This window comes from Triturus cristatus, chromosome 9 (assembly GCF_964204655.1).
Source record: "Triturus cristatus chromosome 9, aTriCri1.1, whole genome shotgun sequence".
In the NCBI taxonomy this organism is placed as follows: Eukaryota; Metazoa; Chordata; class Amphibia; order Caudata; family Salamandridae; genus Triturus; species Triturus cristatus.
Genome location: NC_140592.1, coordinates 557,854,437 through 557,868,704, shown reverse-complemented (window position 1 = coordinate 557,868,704; position 14,268 = coordinate 557,854,437).

Genomic DNA, 14,268 nt, shown 5'->3' with positions numbered 1-14,268 from the left:
CCTTCCCTGGTCGGGCTGCGGCGCCAGGCCGAGGGCCAAGCCACAGGTGACCAGACCGGGACGCACCGAATCTATTGGGAAAATAACATCTTGTACAGTGAGCAGAAGTCGGTGGAGCTGGGATCCGGACGGGTACTGGTGGTACCCCTCCGCTTCCGAGACTTCCTCCTGGGCTTAGCCCACGACGTCCCCCTCGCCGGCCACCTCGGTCAGGACAAGACCCACAGCCGTCTCGTGACCCACTTTTACTGGCCTAGAATGAGAGCAGCGGTAGAAGCCCACTGCAAGTCCTGCCCCACGTGCCAGGCTAGTGGGAAGAGTGGGGGGAAGCGCAAGGCTCCCCTCCAACCCTTCCCGGTCGTCAGTACCCCTTTCGAACGAGTCGGAATCGACATCGTGGGACCACTGGACCCCCCCACCTCCCAAGGTCACCGCTTCATCTTGGTCCTAGTGGATCACGCCACCCGCTATCCCGAGGCTATCCCCCTACGCACCATCACGGCCCCAGTGGTGGGCCGGGCCCTGATGGGGATCTTTTCCAGGGTGGGTTTTCCCCGCGAGGTCGTGAGCGATCGCGGCACTAATTTTATCTCGAAATATATGACGTCCCTGTGGCAACAATGTGGGGTGTCCTATAAGTTCACCACCCCGTACCATCCCCAAGGGAACGGCCTAGTAGAAAGGTTTAATAGGACTTTGAAGGGGATGATCGCTGGCCTAGAAGAGCCCCTCCGGCGTAAGTGGGACGTCCTGCTCCCCTGCCTCTTGTTCGCTTACCGGGAGGTCCCCCAGAAGTCCTTAGGGTTCAGCCCGTTTGAATTACTCTATGGACACCCCGTCCGAGGTCCCCTCAGTTTGGTTAAGGAAGGGTGGGAGGCAGCACCCCAGATCACCCCCCGAGATGTGTTCCAGTATGTCCTGGCCCTCCGAAACCAGACCAGGAAGTTCCGAGAACTGGCCGAGGCCAACCTGGAGGCAAGCCAAGAAGAGATGAAGCGCTGGTACGACCAGAATGCCACTCTGGTCGAGTTCCAGCCGGGCCAGCAGGTGTGGGTCATGGCCCCCGTGAAGCCTGGCGCCCTCCAGGACAGGTGGACTGGGCCCTACAAAGTGGTTGAGCGGAAGAGTCAAGTCACATACTTGGTGGACGTCCAGTCGCCTCGGGATCCCCTCCGGGTCCTTCACGTGAACCGCCTCAAGCCTCACTTCGTGCGGACAGAACTGAGCCTCCTGCTGGCCACCGATGACGGGGCCGAAGATGAGTCTGATCCCCTCCCGGACCTCCTGTGTGTCAAGGAGCAGGATGGCTCCGTGGAAGGAGTGAACCTCTCCCCAGCCCTCACTGCCCAGCAACAAGCGGACTGCCGCCAGCTCCTAAGACAATTTTCCGACCTCTTCTCCCTGACCCCCCGGGTCACCGACTGGTGTGTTCATGACGTGGACACCGGGGACAGCCCGCCGGTGAGACACCGAGCCTACCGAGTTCCTGATCGGGTCCGGTCCTGCATTCAAGCGGAAGTCTCGAAGATGTTGACCCTGGGGGTGATCGAGCCATCTGACAGTCCCTGGGCCAGCCCCGTGGTCCTGGTCCCGAAGGCAGCGGCCCCCGGTGTCGCCCCCGAGCTCCGATTCTGCGTGGACTACCGGGGGCTCAATGACGTTACCCGAGCCGATGCCCACCCCATTCCACGAACCGACGAACTCATTGACCGACTAGGGGCAGCCCGGTTCCTCAGCACATTCGACCTCACTTGCGGATACTGGCAGATTGCGCTCACCGAGGGGGCCAAGGAGCGGTCCGCTTTCTCCACCCCCGATGGGCACTACCGCTTCCGCGTAATGCCCTTCGGAATGAAAAATGCCCCGGCCACTTTCCAGCGACTGGTGAATAGAGTCCTGGCCGGGCTAGAGCAGTTCAGCGCGGCATATCTGGACGACATCGCTGGTTTCAGTTCAGAATGGAGTGAGCACCTCCAGCACCTCCGGAGGGTGCTAACCGCCCTGCGCCAGGCAGGCCTCACAGTAAAAGCCAGCAAGTGCCAGATCGGGCAAGGGTCCGTAGTCTACCTGGGGCACCAGGTCGGGAGCGGCCAGGTCGCCCCTCTACAGCCAAAGATCGACGCCATCCTGGCCTGGGAACCACCCATCACCCAAACGGAGGTCCGAGCCTTTCTGGGACTCACTGGCTACTACCGAAGATTCATTCGGGGGTATGGCAGCCTTGTCGGCCCCCTCACAGAACTCACGTCTAAAAAACAGCCAAAGAAAGTGCAGTGGACGGCTGCCTGCCAGGAAGCTTTCGATGCCCTAAAGAAAGCCATGTGTACTGCCCCCGTCCTCCAGGCTCCCGACTACTCCAAGGAGTTTATAGTCCAGACTGATGCCTCCGAGCATGGCATTGGGGCCGTCCTGTCCCAAGTGAATGACCAAGGCCTAGACCAGCCCGTCGCCTTCCTCAGTCGGCAGCTGTTGCCCCGGGAACAGAGATGGAGCACCATAGAGCGCGAAGCCTTTGCCGTGGTCTGGGCACTCAAAAAACTACGACCCTACCTGTTCGGCACCCATTTCAGAGTCCAAACTGACCATCGGCCCTTGCGATGGCTCATGCAGATGCGAGGAGAAAACCCCAAGCTACTGCGGTGGTCAATCTCCCTCCAGGGGATGGATTTCACCGTAGAACATCGCCCTGGTATGGACCACGCCAACGCTGACGGCCTCTCCCGGTTCTTCCGCCTCAGCGAAGAGAACCCCCCAAGATGATGGGCAGTTCTCTCCGGCTTTCAGCTGGGGGGGACGCGTGTTGGACCCGGCCTCGTAGTATGGCCCTACGTGCCCCCGCACCACCGAAACCTGGTACCTGCAGCCCCAAGCACACGGCCCAGCCGACCCTCCCCACCAGGACACACGCACCCGACCCGGACATCCCCGTCCATGGCCTCTCTCCTTTCGGCCACCCCGGGCCCGCGTGCCCACTTCATGCACCAAGATGGCCGCCCGGCCCCCAGCGCGACCCGGGCCTAGAGGCGCCACTCCGGCTGGAGGACATCACGCTTCCAGGGGATGAGAGAGGGAGGAGCAGTTTCTATCGCACCTCTGAACTCCCCTGGGACGATGGGTTTCGATCGGCCCACCGGCCTCCCTGAGGGCTGGCTCCATGCCTGCTGGGTGTCTGGGACTCCTCCCGACCCGGCCCTGAAAGGATCAAAAGACAATGACAGGAAATCCCGACAAGCGACCCCCAGGTGACAAGACCCCTGCCTGCACAGACTCCGGACATCAAAGAGGGGTCGACCTATAACAAGGGGTGCTCTGGGTCTGTCCAGCAGATTCGACGCTGGAACAACGAGAGCCTGCCGACGTGGTCACGGCTCCTGGAACTTGGACCCTCCTGAGCCCTGCTGAGTGACTCGCGGCTCCCTGAAGATCGTAAGACCTCCGAACTTGTACCTGAGCCTGCTGAGTGACTCGCGGCTCCTTGAAGATCGTAAGACCTCCGAACTTGTACCTGAGCCTGCTGAGTGACTCGCGGCTCCTTGAAGATCGTAAGACCTCCGAACTTGTACCTGAGCCTGCTGAGTGACTCGCGGCTCCTTGAAGATCGTAAGACCTCCGAACTTGTACCTGAGCCCGCTGAGTGACTCGCGGCTCCGACAGACTCTCACGGTCCCGCCGGACCCCGACTACAACAACGTATCCCCCAGCTCGAGGATTGTGAGCTGTGCGCCGGATACGTCCCTGCCTTGAACCGTTGCCAGAGACTGTCCCGCTACCCCCTACCCCTTCCGAGACTCATTGAGCCCGTGCTCTCTTTGTACATATTTGCAGTGATAACCTACTTGATAAAGATTGATTTCTAAGAACACACGGTGTGGTCACTCTGTGTCGTGTGGTGCCAGAAGTACGATTCTAGATACGAGATTCCTCCCCCTGGGGAGTCTCCCGCCAGTGCCCGGCTACGATACTTCGAGGGTGGGTCTCAGGGTAGTCAGGACCCCTTTCCGGGCTCCTCTGAGGTCGCCGTCTAACAGTAGTGCTCTAGAAGCAAATGCAATTGCCTCCTCCCTGCCATCTCTCCTCTTTTGTAACAACACCGAACCCAAATTAAAATTACTGACTTCAGTGATGATATTGTAATAAGAACAATTGATGGACAGAATGCAGAACAATGTCATGCATTCACCCCAGTACAGAGATCTGGGCCTAAATCCATCGTTTTTTTGCTCGCCATTCCAGTTTGGACCCAGCCATATGCAAATCAGTCTTGACCCTGCGCCCAATGGGAGCAGTCCAGACCGAACTGCCATGCCAGGTCCTCCCTGGACTGGAAACAAGGACCAGTTTTGGGCTTTCAGTTTATCAGCCAGGATAGCTTGACTCCAGTGGCATGGAGAGCACAGGACCCACGTCTGGGCATACCCGTCTTACTCGGGGTGAAAAATGCAAAACAGGATCAAGACTGATTTTCATATGGCTGGGTCCAAACTGGGGAGGTGTGATGAGCAAAAGAATAATGGATTTAACCCAGATCCTTGTGACTGGGGGTGAATGTTTGCATTGTCCAGCATTCCGTCCATCAATTGTTTCTTTTGCAATCTTATTGTAATCACAAAAATAAATAGGTTTCAAAGGCAATGCCCGAACAACGTTTTATTTGGTAGCTTCTACTGTATGATGGCATTCTACATTTCAATCATATTCACTATTTTTCTTAATTTAAATCCTTAAAGGTGCTGTCTTCTGGGCAAAGTGAGGAACAAACTTGGAATAATAATCGGGCCCAAATAAAACTTGAGTTGCTTCTTGGGGCGAGGGTCTTCCTCGATGGCTTTCAATATATTCATTTTCAGTGTGATGCCATTGGTGCTGATATGGTGTCTAAGGTAATCCACTCTGCTTGCTTCAAATTTACATTTAGTGGTGCACAATGTTAGTCCTTTAACTTTTAGCACAGACAGAACCTTGGTGAGATGTTTGTCATGTTCCTTCACATTACCTCTGAACACCACAATGTCATCCTGTAAATAAAGCACCCCTTTGTTACCATTTGAATATGAATCTTGTGAGTCTCTGAAAAACTGAGGATTGCGACGCCAACCCAAAGGGTATGCGTTTGTAATGAAAAGCTCCTACGGGAGTAATAAAGGAAGTGAGAGGCCAAGAATCCGCAGACATGATATGCTGCTTATCCAGTGTGGTGAATAAAACTCCTTTAACATGCACAACATCTCATTGATATTAGGTAACGGTTCACAATCGACCTGGTTTGTTGTCGTTCAAATTGCGTAAATCTACACACAGCTGAGAAGTACAGTCACTTTTTCGAGCCAGAACAATCCAAGACAACCACTCTCAACCCTATATAGGTTCAACAATGTCAAGAGAATTCAACAGATTCAATTCAGTCTCCAATTCAGCTCTTAAACGCAATGGCATCTTGTGGACTACATGCTTGTCATCACTCTTTAATACAATCTTGTGCAGAAATCCATGCAGCTGGCTCAGATTTTTATTAAAAACTTCTGGCAAAAGATCAGCCGAACCGTCACTGGAGAAGGACCCATTCATGCAGTTCTCACAACTTATTGCAGTTTCCGGATCCGGGTTGTCAGTGGAAAGTAAACGCTCCTGAGTTTTTCTGTTGGATGTTCTCTCAATTACCTCCACCAACAATATCACTTTTTCAAAGCAAGAATACTAATTTCTATGTTGGAAACTGTACATTTGTGTATTTATCACAGGGTTGTTACAAAAAAAGACTACCTGTGGAGACACCGGGAACTTCATTTGAAAATTGGTACTTTTCTGTCTGTAATATTCTCCTATGCAAACCTAAAACATTACCTTGGTTAGCATTCAGGTGACACAGTTTACTGTTCCATAGGACATCATGTTATGTTATGTTAAAATGCGTTTATATAGCGCTCGGCTACTCTAAAAGAGCGTCCCGGCGCTTTCCACATACAGCTACAGTGTATAACAACATAACAATAAGAGCAGAGGCGCAAAAGAAAAGAAGAAAAGAGTCCGCTTTAAACAGAAAGATTAAAAAGCCATGTCTTCAAATTCTTCCTGAATTGAAGCAGGTTGGAGGTACTGCGCAGTGCCAGTGGGAGCGAGTTCCACAGCTGGGTGGCCTTGTAGCTAAAAGAACGCCCCCCGATCCGTGCCTTCCTCACGCGTGGAACCACAACCGTGAAGAGGGATTCCGAGCGCAGCGAGCGGGCAGGACGATAAAAGGCCAATCTCTTCTGGAGATAGCCAGCACCCGAGCCGAACAAGGCTTTATGTACCAGTGTCAGGGATTTGAACATAATCCGCTTTCGGATCGGGAGCCAGTGCAGCGTCTGCAGAAGACCAGAAGCCCGTGCGCGTCTATGCAATCCAAAAATTGCGCGCGCCGCAGAGTTCTGTGTCACCTGCAGACGCTGGACCAAATAGTCAGGAAGACCCAAAAAAAGGGCATTAGCATAATCTAATCTGGATCCGATAAGCGCCTGCACCGTGATCCGTCTATGCTCCGCAGAAAGTAGTGGAAGAAACCTGCGGAGCATTTTCAGAACCCCGAAACAGGTGCCAGCCAGGCCAAGAACATGAGATCTAAGAGAAAGCTGGTTGTCAAGCTTAACGCCGAGATTCTTGGCCACCAAGGAAGACTGCGCCGGGGGACACATGGCGGCCGGCCACCACTGCCGCCACTCGGGATCGATGACACAGCCGAAGAATAGCACCTCCGACTTGCTGGAGTTGGCTTTTAGGCTGTTCCGTTGGAACCAGCCAAAGACCATGTCCAGACAGTCCCGTATTCTCTTCCCATCAAATGGCTGATCTTTAGCACATGTGAAAAGGAGTTGCGTGTCGTCAGCGTAGGACACGATCTGGGCTCCGTAAGCCTCCACTGCAGCCGCCAGGGGGGACATAAAGATGTTAAACAATGTCGGGCTCAGTACAGACCCCTGGGAACCCCCACTCCCAATGACGGCATCTCGGCGGAGCTCTGGGACACCCAGACCGTCTGGCGGCGGCCCTCTAGAAAAGATGAAAACCATCTGAACACCGTCCCCCCTAAGGCCGATGTCATGAAGCCTGGCAAGGAGCGCCTCATGGGGGACGGTGTCAAAGGCCGCCGACAGGTCCAACATGACTAGCATGGCCTTGCCACCCACATCCAAGGTCTCCCTGATGATCTCAGAGACCTCCACCAACGCCGTTTCCGTGCTAAAATTAGGACGGAACCCGGATTGGGATGGATGGAGCAGTTTATTAGATTCCAAGAAGCTCGACAATACACCATGCACATGCCTCTCGGTGATCTTAGCCAAGGCCGGGAGCAGTGAAATTGGCCTGTAATTGGCCAGAACCTCGGCGTCAAGGCCAGGCTTTTTCAGAAGGGGGATCACCATCGCCCTTTTCCAGGTGCGAGGGACACTCCCCTCCCTCAAGGAGGCATTGAGGATCGGGTTAACCAAGGGGTTCACCACTGCCGCCATCCCGGCCAAAAATTTGGCAGGGCAGGGGTCCAGTGGGGAGCCAGATTTAAGACTGGCCAGCAGGGCCCGGGACATATCGCTGGAAACATCCTGGTGATGCAATTGAATAAACATTTCTCTTTTAAAGAAGCCAACACTGATGAGATACCTTTGGCAAAGAAAATGGTACTAAATTATTTGTTGAATGGCAAACAACACGTTATTGTAAAGTCTGATTCATGTTCCACTAGATGATACCCGTGAAGGATGGTCAGCTAAAAGCAGCATTTGAAATGCTTAAATACCAGCCTTATTTTGCCATAAGTAATCAAGTTCACCTTTTCTGTTGATGTCAAGGGTTCCTTCATAGTGGACATATTTGAAAAATGGCCCATCATAATGCAATTTACATCACAATTTTCAAAACCTAGTACACAAAAACCCCACGTTTTATATTCGGTTCTGAAGAGAAACTCTTGAAATATTCCATAAATTGTGGTCTGGCACAATGCCTTGTAGCAATATTACCCGACAGCAGGAAACAAAGTATACATCTATAAGGTAAGTGTTTGCATGATGCTATGGGACAGAAGTGGTAAGCGCCCCTATGGACTCTTTAGCCCTGAAACCAGCTAGATATGTAATTGCCTCCAGTCCCTTTCGCAGTCTTCACTTTCATCAGTTGAACATGTTAACTCCTAAAAGATTAACAAAGACAGTGGAGCTACTTCTAAATATGGCGTGACTGGTGTACAGTTAAAAAAAAGAAAAAAAAAATTAAAAATCTTCATCTTCACTCTGGCTTGGGGGAAAAAAGCACCTTTTGTAAGATTTAAAGATGCTTTTTAAATCTAACAATGCATTTTTATTAGCGCAATATTGAGTATGAAACTAGTAAGTCCTCACAGGAAAGGTCTTTGATCGCATTTAATGTGCTACTTTCTTTTAATGGAAGTATAAAGTGAACAATGAGAACTCTTTCAGATCTCTCTATGTTATGTGAATGCACAAAACCAAGGAACACTATCTCAACCCCTAAGTTGGGCACCTATTCCTTTGAATACATATTGTAATATTTCAAGTATCTTGCTCGCCCTACAAAACAGATACCTCTTTTTAATCATGTCTGACCCAAGTTTGATACCCTCAATTGCCACTTTGTATTTATACCTGTTTTAATATTCCCCAGTCATCCGACTAGATCCAGAAAATCTTTAGCAGCGCACCTGCGTGTGGTAGGTAGTGTCATGCAATTCCGCTCCAACATTGTTTCGCTCTGTAAGTGACATGCAGAGCTGCATATAAGCACTACCCGTGCACGCCAATGCCTGTTCTTCCTTTCCATTCCAACAGATGCGGATCTTGAGCTACGCTTCTTCTCTACAGGAGACCATTTTCCAAAAGTTTACATTAAACTCCAAGTGTTCAAAGGAAATGTCGCCCCCCTTCCTAAAACCACAGCGTTCAAACCTTGTAGGGACTGTCGTAAGCAGACGCCTGTAACGCATCTCCATCAGATTGGTCTTTTGTGCTTTGGATTGAAACTGGACTCCAGGATTTTTAGTGACTACCCCTTGATGAATCACAATCACAAGGCCATTCGGGACTGTGAGTCAAAGCTATATGTCGCTAAGTACCGGAAGAGTCCACAACGTAAGCAGGCAACTGGAAGTTGCCATTCCCTCTACAAAAGTATTCCTGCCGCACATCTTTGTCGTTTTGAAAATCATTGGGGAAGTAGAAAAAGAAGTGCAAGTGGGAATCTGCCACATTCCGGCACTCTTGAACGCCTAAGAAGGTGCAAGGGCAAGGATATAAAGGTTCTTCTTGGTCTCACTCCAGAATTCTTTCTCCTTGTGACCCGATTCTGACACCCGTCCTATGGCAATGGGACTTCAGGTATTTGGCAATGCCCCAACAAATCAATGAGTCTACGAACCTATGATGTATCTTCTCAGCATGCTACCGGCTCCCTCCTGGCCCCAAAGAACCACAAGGACCTCCACCTGGAGCTCCTCCTGTGGGTCTGCCCCCTGTTCCAGCTGAAACCTGGACCTGTTACAGGCCTCCTGTCGGCTTTGGTGCTGAGATGTCTTTGCACCACAACCCACGCCAGAGCTCGGAGCATCGGCGGTGAGGTCTACGCTGGATGATGAAGCTCAGCTAACAGTGCTCTCTGACTCTGAGCTGACACCACTTCACTGAGGTTGCACCATGATCCCACAGGGCTGCAGACTTCCAGCAACCTATCAGACTCTGATACACTGCCCTTGCTTAAAGAATGGGCCATGATCATCCAACGCCTTTTTGGCACAGAATCTGATTGCAACAATTATTATGGAGACCAATTTGCTTAACCCTTTACAAATGACAGCTGGTATGAGGAACTGCAAGATGCAAGGGGCCTAGATATTTCTCCAGACAGTGAGCCTATCTCTCCACCGAGGCTGGCTACTGAAGAAAGTGCCTCCTTAGCATTAGTGATGCAGAGGGCTCGGAGGGTCTTAACCACCAGTTTCCCACTATGTAGGAGAAAAACAATGTTCTCATGGAAGTCTTTCAAAACCGAGAACTAGCATTGAGCCCCTCTTACTTTCAAAAAGGCCCTCGTATACCTTTCTTGGGGCATGGGCAAGGCCATATTCCAGACTCTGAGCAATCAGACCTTCCTAATGCAACATCTGAAACCATAAAGCTTGGTGGTGGCAGATAATCCAAGTGCCACGAAACCTTTAGGAAGCACACGTTCTCCTCATCCAGCTGTGCTATACGATCTGCCAATGCCAGGTCCCTGTTGGGCCCCTATACTCTTGCCCTTTAAGGATCCAGCATTCAGGTCCTGCCTTCTTTTCCGGATGGTTTGCCCCCCACTTACGCAGGCCATTCAGGATCGCCATGAAGCAGCAACATTGATTATTAGTGCTGGATTTGATGCTACAGATTTCTGAGGTCGGGCAATTTGCACCAGTGGTGGAGACTGAGATCTGTCTCCTGAAGGGAGATTTACAAATATGGCTGTTGGTATTCTGCCAGGCCAGTGGGATAAATGACTGCAGTGCCCTGATCGACGTCCACCATGCAGAAAGTCTATTCTATGAACATATGCTGTGCTCTATGAAACCCCACTCCATAATGACAATGGTACCTGTTATCAATATTTGACAAATCATTCCAGATTGCCTAGAATGGTGTATCTTTGTAAGCCTGCACAAAGTGGATAGATGTTACTAGCTGCATATGAGTGTGTAGTGCCATAAAAAGGCCTTGTGTAATTCAACCTTAAACAGTTTAATTTTAACAAGGCTCTTCCCAGTAACCAATGGAAATAATGTCTGAATTATTTCCCTTATCCTGCAGCAAGTATGTTAACTCACTCAATTAGTAAAGTACCTCTGTTGGGATGGACCTGCATGATGTACAGTCGTGTTCCCCTGCCTTGAGTGCCTGATCCCTGTGAGTATATGGTGACCTGCTTTTTATATTTGTGCCTAACCTCAATCAAGTGTATGAGGTTTGGACCTGTTCTATGACCTGAAGGTATGCACCTAAATGATTTTACTCCGAGTGGATTACTGTCCTTCTCTGGGTTAGAACATAGAGGGGTGGTGTCAGTGTACCGTGTTTTGTATATCCATAGTTGTGACCAGACGTTTTTAGCTCTGTCACCAGGGAGCAGGCCTACTTATGTATTGTTCTGCTTCTGTGCGCTAACCCACATCCTTTCTCTAATATCCCAATTATATGTTATGTATGTTTGTGGCCTCCATGGTACATACATTGTGTGCAATAGTGAGCCAGAGTAATGGAGGCCTGTGCCTTGTTTCAGTGCACAATATGAAGGTGGGAAGGCTTACCTGGACAGTAGAAGTGTACTGCTGACACATTTCTCAAGCTGGCGAGAGGAGACCTAGACACTGAATTGAGGGCAAGGACAAACTACTCCTTCAAAAATTCAATTTGGCCTTTTGCTGAGATCAACTGCTGATTAGTCTTCATGTAGTAATCAAAGGGCATTAACTTTGAGAACGTGCCCAAGAATGCTCATAGACAAAAAGTGGAAGTTCTGAAGGTATCCACTTCGGAATAACAGTAGTAAGACATATTATTGAGTTACTACTTTGTTATATTTGGCCAATTAATATAATCCTCATTTTGCAATTCTGTCTTTTACTTGATTTTGTTAGTGGTTGACACAGTCCTTTTGCCAATCATGGTATGCTCATTAGTAGATAAAGTATGTACAAATAATCTATTTAAAAATGTATCATATTTGGATCACATACATTGCCATCTCATTTATATATATATATTTTTTAAACAATTGTATTACCTTTAATAACCTTATAGGCAGTTACAACACATCATTTCACAACACACTTTGACATGCTGCATCTCCATTGCATTACAAGTGACAACCACGGTATGACGAAAATAAGTAGGAGTTCCTGGTTCAGCCTGTTTAACTGGAATAATACTAAAAGAAAAACCCATTCAACCCAACAAAACCATGTAGTAACCTCTCCCCAGTCTGTAATAGCCAATTGTTTGTAGCAATACCATAGTGCACCCTTACCGTTGCATACCAAGGGAAGCCCCCAAGGAATGCGATAAGACAATCCAGGCAACTAAGCATGACTTGATAAGGCAACATAGCGCCTGCAGACCAATTACTGGTGTTTGTAACATAGGTCTAATAAACATACACAGCGGCAACAGTATCACAGAGCAGTCGATATGGAGGTGCAAGTACTTGAAGCAGGTGTACATGCTAGGAGGAGGTCCCAGATGTTTCAAGTGTTGCAGAAGCGCTCCACAGTGAGCGAAACAGTAGTGACACTAGTCAGTCAGACCCTCGCTATATGTATGTAAATCCATCAATAGTGTTTCCTAGTCCGCTGCAATAGGATATTTGTGCAGCCCACAAGCCTCTTCTCACCTGAGCGCCACCCCCTCTGCTCGCCCCTAATTTAAGCATTGCTCTACACCAGTGTAGTTGTCCTGGCAGTGTCTGTGCTTTCCAGTGCATGGCAATGAACCTACTAGTGATCATTATTGCCAAATCAATGAATCTGGCAGTTGCCTTTGCACCCAAAGGGGATTTAAACGGGCCCAGCAAAGAACCCTCCGGTGAGCACACATCCAAACGAGCAGTCACCTCCTCCAGTGCTCCAGACACCCCTCCCCATAGTATCGCCACCTCAGGTCCGTTCCAGAACATGTGCAGCATATCCACACAACTGTGGCCATCTGGAGTACTTGGAAGAGGATCCAAATATGCGGTGCAAACCAGCCGTAGTTAGATAGGCCCTGTGGAGGATATTATGCTGAATATATAGGAACTTTGCGCTCCGCGATACTTTCCTAGGGTAGCATAACACTTCCCCCCCCCCATCCTTTTGTGTTAACTCTCTGCCCATATCTACCTCCCAGCACCTCTGAGCTGGAGGATACTGTGTGGTGAATGTGAGTGCTCAGACCAGCCATGTAATACGTTTCTGGCGGCTACCCATTATGCATAATGTATGTATCAGAAGGTGTTGGGTAGGTTCAGTGTCCAAGATGCCCCAGTATCTCCAGTAATGCCAGCAAACTACCGTAAGCCAGAAAATGCCCCGCCGGCAGGCCATACATCACATGCAACTGCTCATAGGACAATAGAGCGCCATCTTGAAAGAGTGCCCCTAGGATGCTCCCTTCTGCTGCCTCCCAGGCCTCCACTCTTGCCCTACCCAGTATGTTATCAAAGGGCTCAAGTTAACTCAACGGAATCTCGTGGGAGTAATAGGGTATATGCGGCATGAGTCGCAAACTGCGGCGTAGACTGGTATATGCAATCCAAAACAAACTGTCCACATGTGGTGGGAGTTTGGCATTGCGTAGGAAGGTGTGATGGACTATTTGCCACACCTGGGTAATGTTAGGGAAGCCCAGTTCCTCTAAGGCGACCAGCCAGCCATCATGTAGGCCACTAGAACTGCGCCACAATGTAATGTTCAAAGTTGGGGGCACTTGACCCCCCCCCCCCCCCCCACCTCCACAGGCAACTGCAATTTGCAGAACGAAATGCACCCCCTCCCTTTGTTTCAGATAGATGCCCAATGTTGAATGTAGTGTGTGAAGGGTGGATTTAGGGGTGTGGACCGGGAGGTTTTGAAAGAAACGCAGCATCCTTGGCCGCATCACCATCTTTGTCAAGGAGATTCGGCCCTGCACCTTGGTAGCATTCCCCAGAATACAATCTGAGGCCGTAGCAATGCTATAGCTCTAGTGAGGTTGCCATGTCTTGGGTCTCATGGTATATGTTGATCCAGAGGTAGCAGAATTTGCAGGGTTCTCAACTCAACAAATAAGAGTCGACCACATAATACTGTTGGGGGCAGTCTAGATGTAAGGGGCACAAACAAGACTTATCCCAATTCAAAGCTAGCCCTGAAGCAGCTCAAAATTTCCGCAGCACAGTTGGTACTCCTTCTATGCTCCTCTTATAACCTGTATGTAGATCAACACATTATCAAAGTACAGCAAAACCCCGTGCAGCTGACTGGCTGAGTCAGTGGGCCAGAGGCTCCATTACCAGGGCAAAGAGCAGGGGAGACAGTGGCAATCCTGTCTTGTCCCCCTGCTCACTGAGCAGTGAGGGGAAATACACTGACCAGTCTTAACTCGGGCAGTACCCTCAGTGTACAGGAGATGTATAAGACTTTGTAGTCTACCACTGATGCCAAAGGCTATCAAGGTCGAAAAAAGGTACTCCCAGTCCAGTGTTGAAAGCCTCTCTGGGCCCAGCACCAGGCATGCTGCA